The sequence below is a fragment of the Nyctereutes procyonoides genome, unplaced genomic scaffold (genome assembly GCF_905146905.1).
Source record: "Nyctereutes procyonoides isolate TBG_1078 unplaced genomic scaffold, NYPRO_anot_genome, whole genome shotgun sequence".
In the NCBI taxonomy this organism is placed as follows: domain Eukaryota; kingdom Metazoa; phylum Chordata; class Mammalia; order Carnivora; family Canidae; genus Nyctereutes; species Nyctereutes procyonoides.
The window spans coordinates 23,898,233-23,912,019 of NW_026575128.1; the positions used below are offsets into that span (position 1 = coordinate 23,898,233).

The following is a 13,787-nucleotide window of genomic DNA, read 5'->3' on the forward strand; positions in this document are numbered from 1 at the left end:
TATCTTCTAACATCACTTAAAATCCTAGATGATTAGAGATATAGAAGGCACTAGTGATCATTCAGTACAGTGGAATATTCTTAGTACCCTCTATGGTGCTTTAAAAAATACCAATGTTTGGGCCTCACCACTAGTAATTTTTGATTTAATTAGTTTAAGGATGCCAAAACAGTATTTTTCTAAATCTCCCCAGGACTTTTTTTTTTTTTTTCAATGTGCAAACAGGATTAAGGGATAGCTGATGTAGTGAATTCTTTTTTTTTTTTTTATAGTCCAACTGAACATAAGAAAGATAAAAATGTCCTGCTTTTCTTGGTCAGGCCATGAATCATTCTGAGCTAACTAGGACAGAGCTTCCCAGCAAGTGTGTTGCAAATAGATTACAGGTGTACTGAAGCAGCAGTCTCTCAGTTTCAGGGTGACTCGTTACATCATGGGACTTCCAGAGCTCCCGCAATACTCAATACTAGGTCTGAGCACCCTGCTCCATCTACACTAATATAATGTAAAAATATGATCTCCTATTTGTGCTATAATGTGAATGAGATCGAGAAGCACTGATGTGGTATATGCTTATTCTCAAAGCCATTGGCTAATATTTCTTCTTTGAGAAGTCCATCTTTTCACCTTTTCTCCACTAAATTCCATTTTTAATGTTTCTTCTCTCATCTAAGACCAGGTCATGTGACCAGTTGTGTGTTATCAGTATATCCTTCAGTCCAATAACTACATAAGGAATGAAAAGTTTAAACGCCACTTAGGGAAATAACCTCAGCAGAAATTCTTTCTAAATGAATGTGAATATTAGTGAATTATTAAAAGTTGTTATTATGTCCTGGAACACAACCTCCTAGGTGGAACTGTAGATATCTAAATGACTACGGTCAAGTCACAGTTTTGCAGCTTGTTGATTACAAGGCCAAGGAGACACAGAATTAAGAGTTTATTATGTCATGATAAATTATGAGCAAGCATTAATTTCTTCAATTTATCTGCCTCGTGCTTGACATTAACCATACATAAATAAATGAAAGGAACATAAATATTAACATTTCATAACAAAGACAGAATTTCTTATTATAAATGCTTTGCTTTAATATAAAAAGGACCATAACCAGTAACATGACTATGGTGCCTTGGACAACATTATACACATTAGCAGCCCCAGTCATGCAAAATAAATATTAATTGGATTGAATTGATTAGAAGCAAGGAATTGAATAATTTTTTGAATTTTTTTTTTTTTTAATACTTTTATTTATTAATGATAGTCACAGAGAGAGAGAGGCAGAGACACAGGCAGAGGGAGAAGCAGGCTCCATGCACCGAGAGCCCGACGTGGGACTCGATCCCGGGTCTCCAGGATCGCGCCCTGGGCCAAAGGCAGGCGCCAAACCGCTGCGCCACCCAGGGATCCCCAATTTTTTGAATTTTGATTGTATTATTATTCAAGCACCAACTCAGTACATGGGATTGAGCATCAAACAGATCCAAACTCAAATCTCCATGCTTCTTCTTCCTTGTTGAATAAAGCTTTGACTTAGCTTCCCTGGGCCTCAGTTTTCTGAGAAGAGGGGATTAAAATAGGTTTTAACTCATTGGGTTTTGTAAAAATTAAGTGAAAATGTATTTAAAGCACTTACTGTCATTATCACCTTCTCAGTACTCAGAATCCAAACCTATTTTCCAAATTTCTTTATTCTACCCAAATGTGCTGCATTTATTCTTTGCCCAATTATTTTCTGCTGCCTGAAATTTTCTTTTTACTCATACTCAAGATCCAACTCCAGTGCCCCTCACCTATGAAGTCTTACCAGTCCAGAATCCTTCTATCCTCATACAATTAGTCTGTCCTTTGTTGTGGCCCTTACTAAGGTCAGCAATAGGTGAGCTATTAGCATATTGGTGTGCTTGTCCACACACTGGGAACTGCTGGAGAGTGTGGACTAATCTCCACACAGCAGCCTAATGGTATTTATAAATATGTGAATCAGGCCATTCCATTCTTTTGCTCTCTACCCTCCAGACGCTTCCTATGACACTTTGAAGAAAATACAAAGTCTCTTCCGTGGCTTATAAAGCCATACAATTATTGATCCTGGCATTCTCTCCTCATGCCATCACACCACTATATACTGTTCACTGCCACATGATCTCCTTGCAGTTTCCAAAATAAATGCCAATTAATACCATGAAGATCTACTGAGTACAAGCTATGAGTTGAATGCTATTCTAGGCATTTAGGATACACTGGTGAACACAAGAGACAGAACTCTTCTCTGCAGAGCTTTAACTGCAGTGAGAGAAAGAAACCACCAACACAATAAGTAAATTATATTGTATGTCAGAAGGGGATAAGTGCAATGGAAAGAAGTAGAGCAGTAGGGGTGGGACAGGAACTAGAGCAAGGGAAGAAGGATTAGATAGCTGTGACTACAAATCCCATATCAAGCATGTTCTCTTCTTGGTATTGGCAACTGCTATTTCTTTTGCCTGGCTCTCTCCCCAGCCCACCCAATATTCATATAGTTTCCTCCATCCATTACTTAAGGGTTTGCCTAAATGTTAGCACTTAAGAAAGTCCTTATCTAAAGAGAAGGTAAAAAGTATGACTGGCTCTTACACTGCAACTCTATTCCCTTAGTCAGCTTTATTTTCTCCATTGCCCTATTTGTGAAAAATCATACTTATCCATTTTATATGAGAATATTTGTTTTGTTTTATTAACTCTTGCATTCATGCCCAGTGCTTAAGGGGTCAGTGCAGTAGATTTGTAAACTGAGGTTAATCATGCATATTAGATACATAACTTTTTAACCTAAGTGGTCACAGAAGTTATAAAAGCAGTTCACCCAAGGGATGCCTGGGTTAAGCATCTGCCTTCAGCTCAGATCATGATCCCACGCTGAGTCCTGCACTGAGCTGCTTGCTCCCCATCCCCAACCAGCACCTGGAGCGCCATCAAGCCCCACCCACCTTGAGCCTGGCCTGGAGTCCCCTCCCCAAAATCTGTCTATTTGCTCAAGTGAGGTCTGAGAGTCTGCACCTCTTCTGCCCCTCCCCCTTTTCTCTCTCCCTCTCTCAAATAAATATATAAAATCTAAAAAAACAAACAAACAAAAAAAAAAAAAAACAGTTCACCCAAATGCCACAACAAACAATAATCAGTTTTTTTTCTTCTCACCCTTTGATTTTCTACCTGGATATGGCCTGATTTGTAGATATTTATATATTTCTTAATATATATGCCACATTTATATATACACATACATATGCATATATATGTACATACATATGGCATATATATATGTGTGTGTATATATATATATATATATATATATATATACACACACATATATGCCATTGAACCGTGAATGGGACTAGTTAATATCTCTGATATATATACTTCAAGATATTTTAAAAATCTGTTATTTCTTTTTTGAGAATGTCATAAAAGTTTCTATTACAAGAAATTTGAGTATGATCTTCATTACTTTTGCAATTCAAATGTTAAAATGTTTTTCTGGCAACTTTAGTGTTTCTACCAAAGGAATAACAGGTAAATGCATGGTGAGATCCATATTTTTTAAAAAGATTTCATTTATTTATTCATGAGAGACAAAGAGAGAGAGACAGATATACAGGCAGAGGGAGAAGCAGGCCCCCCTGCAAGAGGCCTAATGTAGGACTCGATCCTGGACCCCAGGATCATGCCTTGAGCCAAAGGCAGACACTCAGCTGCTGAGCCACTCAGGTATCCTGGTGAGTTCCATATTTTAATTAAGTACTCATTAAAGCTTAATATTCACAATACAAAGTATAATTTTCATTATGACAATGAACAAAATAAAATAAACCATTTAAAAAGAAAACTGGTAAAGAAAACTTCATTAGAGAAATGGAAAAAGAAAAACTTTATTGAAAGAGGATAAAGCAGAAACATATCAAAGATTAAATATCTCACAACTAAATCTATAACTTATATATCAAAGAAAAAGATTATGAGAGCTCTAAACAATAAGTTTATATGGTTCAAATTTTTCCTCTCGATCCAAAATGGAGCAGTAATGGGTCTCAACTATTGATTAGTTTTTATGATCCATAAGTTTTATTAATGTCACCAACTTTTGTACTTTGATAATTAGGCTATAACTAAAATCTAGAACTATAAAGATATAAACAAATACCCAAAGTTTCACATGAGAGCAAGAAAGATATAATCTGAGGCAGAGAATGGCCAATAAGCTTTATGAACTATTTTGCCTATTATTGATTTTAAACTGTTTCTGTTTGGTGATGTAATGCTTTTTAGTCTCCAAAAAGTATTCATAAAAAGCTGCATCCATGAGAGTGTAGGGAAGGAAGATGATGGGGATGCTTCCATGCATGAGTTAAGCAGGTTCAAGCAAGCAGAGGGCAGATTCTGGTAGGAGTGGAAACAAGAGTATGTAATGGAGGCCAGGGCATGAATCAGAAGCAACAAGTCTGCTGCAAAATGGTAGGCAAATTTAAAATCCCCTTTTACATCTTTAGAAATGTTAAGGGCACCAAGTTACTCATAGTAAAGTAGATATATTATTTAGATATTAAATGGAAGAACTTAAGGACCGGTCATTTATTTGTTTGAAATACAGATATATATATATATATATATATATATCTGTGGGTGTGGGTGTGTTTGTATTGAGTTCCTAAAGCTGTATAAACTGCTGAGGATTCTACTGTGAACAAAACAGAAGAAAAAATAGTCTTTTCCTCATGGAGCTCTTCATGAGAAAGCAACATTTGAACAGAGATAGACTTGAGGTGAGAAATGAGCCCCGGAAGCATCAAAGAAAGACAGTTTTGGGTAGAACAAAGAAGCAATACAAAGGTGATAAAGTGGTAGCATGCTCAGAGTGGAACTCCAGAACAAGCAGAGTGGTGTCCTCAAGCTGGGTACAGGAGCAAGAAAGCTCTAGATGATGAAGTCACAGTGAGAGCAGTGGTGAATTATGGTGATTATGATTATGGTGAATGTTATAGGGCATTAACTGGGCATTGGATTTTATTCTGAGTAAGACAGGGATGCAGGGTGGAAGTCTTTGGAAGGCCTTCACTGGCGGAGAGATATGATTAAGTGGTTGATTAACATTTTAAAAGAATCATTCTGGCTTCTGAGTTAAAAATAAAGCATGGATAAATACCCAATAAATATCCAAAAAATAAAGCATGGATAAATACCCAAGTGGAATTACTAAATCATAGGGTAGCTCTATTTTCAATTTTTTGAGGAACCTTCATTCTGTTTTCCATAATGGCTGCATCAGTTTGCCTTCCCACCAAATGTGCATGAGGCTTCCTTCTCTACACCTTCACCAACACTTATTGTTTAAAGAGTCCTGGGAAATGAAGAAGGGCTAGAAAAACCCAAAAGGAGGGGCCAATAAGCATTACACTAGGATTGGTGTTTGACCAGTGGAGCAGCCCACTCAGGCTCCTATCTAGCAAGAGCAGCCTCTTTGTCCAAACTGAGAACCTGGACAGCAAACCAGGTAGAAAGAGGTGGAATTTTCCTGGCCAATTAGATCACCCAAATCTACTTTGATGACCAATGAAGTCACCGGATGATATTCATGATGATGATGTTCAATCACAGGAGTATCTTCCCATTCTGAGTTTAATGGAGGGCCAGAGCGGAATTATATATGTGCCTGTAATTCGATACAGGGCTCAATGCCAATATCCCAAATAATCTGGGAGTGCTAGATGTCAATGGGGTACAGTATAGGTCCTTTGAGTAAATGTTGCTATAATTCAGGGATTGGTACTTTCTTTTTTCTAAACAGAATATATTTTATTTACTTTGTTTTTAATTTTAATCCTAGTATAATTAACCTACAGTGTTATATTAGATTCATGTGTAAATTAGAGTGACTTAACAATTCAATACATTACTCAGTGCTCATTATACATTACTCATAACTCTTTAATTCCCATCACCTACTTCACTCATCCCTCCACCCACCTCTGGTAAGCACAAACAGAATATATTTTAAATGAAATTATATAGGGGAGCCCAAGATAAAAGACATATAAAAGTGGAATTTCTTGATCTGTGTCAGAGATAACAGAATCGGAGTACTTGTTTAGAGTCTGCTGAAGTTACCCTTGAGGCATCTAAACAGTCCTGGGGCCTTGGTAAACATGACTTAAAAACACAGCTTAATCTTAAAAAAAAAAAAAAAAAAAAAAACTTAAAAACAACCAGTTCAGAGGTAAAAATAATTGGCATTTGCAGAAGTCAAGGAAGGTTTGGGGAAAATGGACCTCAAAAAAAAGTGTGCCCAGGTTGTCAATGCATTATTTCCCTCTAGATATGCAAAATCTCCAAAACTAGTGACAGCATATTGAGGGTAACCAGGGATATCTAGCAATATGATTAAGTAAATTATAATTAAAAGGATGTGAAAAAGTTTATAGTCTAGAAGAAAAGTAAACCTGATGTAAATAAGAATACACATATTCAGTGAGGTTTATCCATTTCAGAAACACATTAAGGTAAGGGGGTAAAAAAGATGCATTTAAGAGTTTAAAATTAAAAAAAAAGAAAAACAAGAGGGTGAGTATGCTCTTCCACAAGCACCTTGGGAAAGACAGAAGTTACAATGAAGAGGAGGTATGGTAATGAGCTTACAGTTGCAAAATTAATCTATTTTAATCAAATAGGAGATAAGCCTCCCCGCCAGCACTAAATGGAACTGTGAATAGGAAAACAATCTTGTGGGGTCCCTCAAGAGAAATATTCTAGCTTATTTAGGGATGTGAGACTTTCAGGAGATACTCAAAATAGCGAAAACAGAGATGCTCGAAATGTATAGCACTAATTTAAAAGAGTAGACAAAAAGGAATCAGTGTCATGAGAAATACAAACTGGTTGTTTATAAATGCTCATTAAATTAATGACTATCTTGGGCAATTTTAATAACCTAAAATGATATGCCATTAACTTCATCCATCTACTACACAGAATTGGAACATTAATTTTTCTAAGGCCAAAAGATATTTACAAATGTGAGCAGTTAAGTGATCTGCAAAGATGTCAGAGTAACTTACATTTGCAAAGTAAGACTCCCACTACAATCTGTTTCCAGACCGGGTATGCAGTATACCCACAATTGCATCCTATGGGCTTGTGGATTCAGTTTCTAAAACCAGACATTCAAAAGATGAACAAATGTCCTGATGATCTAGATATGTATCTGGATCTTTTCTTATATAAATTTGTTACCAAAAAACCTGACATAATGTGAAACTAACTCATTCTTTCCTTCTACTGGAATTACATAAATTATGTAATGGCAGGGAATTTTGTTTTGCTCACTGTTGTAACCTCAGTGCTTAGAACAGAGCCTCACATAAGTCACAGCTCAATGAATGTTTGTTGAATGAATGAACACTGGTTAACATACACAAGCTACACTGACAACACCATTCCTTGGAAGTCTGTGAAAAGGCTCACCTGAAACAAGCTATTTGCATAATAGATTTATAGACTTGCATAAGTAGGAGGCCCTAAAATGTATATGCACTTTTTACTCCCAGATTATAGACAATACACTGCATTTTGGGTGACGATAGAAACATAAAAACATTTGGTAATCAAAACAAATTGCAGGAGCTAAGGAACTGATGTTTCTAATTTTACCTAAGCCAATAATCATCAGCAGTGATTACAGAAGGAGGAAAACCTTAAAATATGGAAGGGTGGCATTAGGTTTTGCTACTTAAATTAGAAGTAGGCCAAAGCAGGTTAAATCAAAACAAAACAAAAGTATATAATCAACAAGGAACCATGGGTAGTTAAAACTCAGTTTGCAGGTCATCCAAAAGAGAAACAAATATACCATTTTGAATTTTTAAAAAGCCTGTGTGTGTGTGTGTGTGTGTGTGTGCAAAATGGAAGAGAGAAAAGGAAAACTTTGCATCCTAAATAACTCCGTTTATCATAGCTGCAACCAATCCCTGTATGAATTAGTATAATTATTCATTCAATATAAAATATAAACATAATAATTATTCATTCTTATATTCAAACAGTGGTATAATTTCTCCTTCTCATCAGTCCCAGATCTTTCTGTCCATAGTTTTATTACAAGGCTTATATCTATATTTCTTACATGACAAATTATTTGTATATTCATTTCCCTCGATTCAACATCAGTCCTCTTAAGAGCATGGATAATGGCTTATTCACCTCCAGCACTAATATTGATGCTTGGATCATAAAATGTGACAGAAAAATCTATATTTTTTCTTTATCTATAAATTGAGACTGTAAGCCTTAAATACCCTTATTCCCAACTGTGTATTCTATGCTAAGAAAGTGTTAAAACAATATTTCTTTAATGGTTAACTGGAAAAATTCCTGATTGGAATAGTTATGGTTGTGAAGAACTACAGACATGAGGATACAGAGCACGTGTTACTATGATACATGTTAGTTAAAAGTACTTATACAAAGATTTTTAAACAGTTAAAGTCAGATAAATCACAATACCAGAAACATTTTTGTGGAAATGAAATTATTATGTGTTAGCTACAAATATCATGTTTTTGAGCTTGGAGTCTATTTTGAATAGAGAAGTGTTAACCACATCCTTTTCCACCTAAGATGTGATGAAACTAAGACTGTGATATTGGGGGTAAAAAGGGCAAATTTTACTTAGTACTCTTTTATCTTCTGTAAACAAGGAAGCTACATCTGGGGCATTACTCAAATAACTGCATTTAACACACACACACACACACACACACCCCACAAAGAAACAGTTTTCATTATTTTCTTGATCAGAACATTATGCCATCAATCCTTATAGAGAATCACTTGTCATATTATTTTGTACTAATTGGTTCACAATTAATATATCTTCTCCTTTCCAAGGGAAAATATTCCATGTAAAATGTTGAATAGGAAGGAACAGGTGAAATGGAAGAGACAGGTGGTTTGGAAAAAAATGGATCTTACTATCTATAAGTACTAAATATCAAAATACAGTCTTCCTAGATTCGTTGAAAACCATATGACAATCATAAGCAAACTTACAAATCCAGAAAAAATACAGAATAGTTACATGCTCATTTCTTTCTTTATACCTCATATCTTAATTATTAATTTCTTAGGTTCAGAGCCAGACCAAATCCTATAATCTACATATTGTTTTAGCATTTGTCCCAGGTCATAATTTTATATACAATATCTAATTATGATAAGGGTGATGACAAAATGTTTTAAGGAATTTCCTCTCCAAATTTTACTATAGACAGCAATCAGAATTAAGACAATGACATAGCCCTTTACTAATTCTGGGCTTTCTCAGAATTTTGATAGAAGTAAAAACTTCCAAGTCATATGTTATATCAATGAAAAAATCATTTAAAAAATCATTAAAAAATCTGAAATAAGTTTGGCCACATGCAATTAACTATGCTATTAAAAAATTTCAGAATAATTTAGTCTGTTAAAATGTTAATAATCGGGCAAATTTCATGTAGAATGAAATTAAGCCAGTTTGTTAAAGCTTGGAGGTAATAATGTTATGAAGTAATGCTATGACATAATAAATTAATCAGTTTTACTCTCTGAAGTAATACTAGAATTTACTAGAATTCATAAATGCTCACCATTACCTTGCAAAGAGTGTCCTGAGCCACTGGAGGACTTACTTAGCTAAAAAATATGGTTGTTTAAATAAAAATTAATGACAGTATAGGATATGTCTCTACTATCACTAAAATAAGTAAAACTGCATATTTTAGTTTTCTAAGAAAAAACCCTACAGATTACATATATGCAATATATGTCTGTATGAACATATATATTGTATATATATGAATATATCTGTGTAAGTATCTTCTACATAAAGAGCAGGAGGTTTCTGGGATATCAGAAATGCATCTGTTCAGCTCATGAGAATTGTGTATAACCTGCAGAGAAAATCAGGCTCAGGTTAGTGCCTAACGGCTAAATCAGTGCACTTACACATTTTAATCCAGGTCATGGTTGGGGTCTAAACCTTATCAATCTCAGTAATTCTGATATGTCAAGGTTGTGTATGATGCATTCAATTTGCATGGACATGTCCCAAGCCCTGGAAAAAAAGCTGTGAATAGGTAATTCAAAGCTTACATTTACATCTCAAAACATGAAATTTAGAAGAATCATGCGTGACTTCAGACACAGTGCTCAGATTCATTATCAAAATTTGAAATCTCTTTGGAAGGCACTCCAAGATGGTGGGAAAACTCAGGGTGATGGGAAGGACCTGGAGGCTATGTATCAAAACTCAACACTGCTGTCATCAGTACAGGGTGTCAGGACGTGATCTTCCTTAGTTCCTTTGCCAGGGTTAGTAGCAAAAATCTCTCTGTTTAAAAGGAAGGAAGGGGGGAGGGAGGGAAAAAGAAAGAAGTGAGCCTGACAAGAAGCCTGAAAAAGCTTTAGAAATTTGGCCAAAGTTGACTAAGGTAGTGGTAGCAGCTGAGAGGGAGCCCTGAATCACCTCTGTGCCTGGGTGAGACCCAGCTTGTGCACTGACCACAAGAAGTGACAGTGCAAGGGTAGAGCACGCTTTACGGGAGAAGGCAGATGAGTAAGGGCCTATGTGTGGAAACGTGGCTTCTACTTCTTGATTATGCTTTGGTGCCTCTCAGACACCAAATCAAAATTTCTCCATCTCCAGTCTGGGCAGTTTGTATCTTTCTTGCTTTTTCACTCTATTTTTCTTTTCTTTACATCCTTTCTCCTTCTGTCTCTTCTTTCTATTTAGCAGTATGAATATTCCAGAAATTTGTTGATCTCCAGTATTCTGGTGGTTTAGTGATTTCCTTTAGGAACTTTGGCAAGAGCAAAACAAGCAAACAAACTGCAACAAAATACACACATACACACACACACACACACAAACTGGACTTGGACTTGGATGGTATGAGTTAAATCCTGGCTCTGCTACACTGCATAATGGCTATTATGTGTCCCTGGGCAAGATACCTAACTTTTAGAGTCATGGTTTCTAATGCTGTAAACTAGCTGTAATAAAACAAACCTGAGAACATTGTATTTAGACATTTTATTTGAAAATAACTAACATTAGGGTCGTCTGGGTGGCTCAGAGGTTGGGTGTCTGCTTGGGGTGTGATCCTGGGGTCCCGGGTTTGAGTCCTGCATTGGGCTCCCTGCATGGAGCCTGCTTCTCCCTGTGACTGTGTCTCTGCCTCTCCCTGTGTCTCATGAAAAAAAATAAATAAATCTTTAAAAAAAATTAAAATAACTAACATTGTAAGTACTTTAAAAAAGATTCCTTGATTTCATTTATATGTTATTTCTATCATTCCCTAGGGATTTTTCTTTTCTTTCTTTTTTTTTCCCCTAGGGATTTTTCTAAGCATTATTGCTATTCCCTGATTTTTCCCTCTCTTCTATTTTTATACTCCATAATTGTTTTTGCACCACCACTTCAATATGTGTGACAGAAACATGATGCAAAAGTCACAGAAAGAGGAAGAAACCATTCTCACTAACAATCATTATCAGATTTCATTTAAAAACCCAATCTCAGAACCTTACTTAGTTGACAGAAATGTCTGGTTTCCAGAGCAGAATATGTGAAGCTAGTTTTAGTTACTCCTTTTCTATGTTTGATCACTAACTCATTTTGCTATCATTTATACCAAGTTTGTCGATGTAATTTATAAACCCTACCTATTATAGGAACCTCAAAGGTAGTGGAGAGAATGTCTCATAGGTCAAAAAGAACTTTAAAGCTATCTGAAAGAATTATTCTCAAATAGTTTGAAAAAAAAAAACTATTTTCAAGTTTTCTCCATTCAACATCAAAGGGATGTTTTCTACTTATGTAGCATGTTTCAACTTACAAAATCTCCATATAAATTTATTATTACATAGTCTGAGATACCATCAAAAGTATAATTCTGTAACAAATTTGTTATTATTCCATGCTTATTAAATTCCAAAATTATATGATATTAACAATTAAGGGATGTAACCAAAAAAACACAATGTTGGATATAAATAGAAATTCTCTTTTGAGCTGTTTGAGTCACCCTGCAGTATGTCTTGGTGGAATGGGAAGAGTACTGCATGCAATAATGAATTTAATAAAACTGGAATTGCGTGCTGAACATTATGTTCTTGGCAGGAATTAAGGTGATGCTATCATAAAGAACACCTGCTTCCAGAAATTCAATTGGAAGACTCTATTGTGTTATTTTCCTAAGAACAAAAGTGAACGTACATTTTCAATGCTATGTATTATTTGGGGGATTGTTGGGGTGGGAAGGTAGTGTGGGCAGACATTTTTGAAGAATTCAGTATCTAAACCAGTCTTTATCCTCTAATCACCTTTTCCTTTTTGATCCTGTGAAGAGTAATCATTCTTATGGAACATTACCCTGAGACATAGGGATAGAGATAAAATTAATAATCAATCTACTTCTACTTATCAAAATAGCTTTAATACATAAGGGATCTTTTTTTTTTTTCGTTAAGTCTTATATGATGTGCTTCAAATCAGGAAATGGCCTTATCAGTGATTATGCAAGGGTCATCAAAATCTGCGAAAATCTCTACAAATGAGAGCTATTTTGATCATTGCCACTCTCCTAGGACGGTATTGATAGTTGACTACAATTGTTTTCTAAGATCTCATTACTACTAGAATGCAATCTTATTCCAGTGTCACACACAGGATGTATCTACTGCATAGCTATAAACATCACAACCGAAAGGAAACTGTAGTACTTATTTTGTCTCGATTAAAATTAAATAGTGTGTGGTTAAAATGGAACCTCTTTATATAGCCTGACAATCACGCTAAATTCGTGATCAGAGGTAGCTGACAACGTCCACTTATTAAATGCTGCGGTCCTTGCAATTTCAATTATTTTCATAGATTGCCCTCTTGTGGCCATATATGATGCTACTAACAACAATTTTTATATATATATACAAGAAATGATTTGAGGATTTATTAATACCATAAAATTCACTTTATAATATTTCAAGATGAAATATCCATGAATACTCTTCAGTGTGAATTGTTAGCAAATCTTGATTTCTGAAAATTCAATACCAGCTACAATAAAATTATTCAAGAAATATAGTAAATAAGTGGAGATTTGCCATGGTTATTTATTAATTTTAGACTATGGACATTCAATGATCCATAAAATTAATATAATAATTTCATAAAATGAAATTCTCCTGTGATCTTTTTTTTTTAAGATTTTTATTTATTTGAGAGAGAGAGTACAAGCAGGAACCCATCATGGGGGTCAATCTTAGGACCTCAGATCATGCCCTGAGCAGAAGGCAGACACTTAACTGACAGCCACCCAGGTGCCCCTCTAAATATTATCTTTAATATAATTTTTAAGAGAAAGACATTTTAGTATATAATATTAATATCTAAGACTATTATTAGAAAAGTACTACTATTAGAAAAGGATTTCATTTTGGTTACCTAATGTATTTATAAGCTGAGCACTTTTATTCTCAAAGACAGCTTAAGAAATCATACAAATACAATCAGATAATGAAGCTGTATTAAAAATGTATTGATAAAAAATAAAAAATAAAAATAATAATGTATTGATCCTGAGCTGTTTACGCTTTCTAAGCCTCAGTTTCCTCATTTGTAAACCCAGACCTTTGAGCCAGGTGATCTTGATCTACATCCATTTTCATTGTGTCCTATTCCCATTAGCAAGAGCTAACTAGCAATGAACAG

The 13,787-nt window shown here is 35.1% G+C and overlaps 1 protein-coding gene across 2 annotated transcripts in view; it reads right to left on the reverse strand.

Annotated features, from left to right (window-relative positions):
• Window positions 1-13,787, reverse strand: part of PPFIA2 (PTPRF interacting protein alpha 2) — a 465,700-nt gene that overhangs the window by 326,808 nt on the left and 125,105 nt on the right. The gene's annotated exons all lie outside the window — the stretch shown is intronic.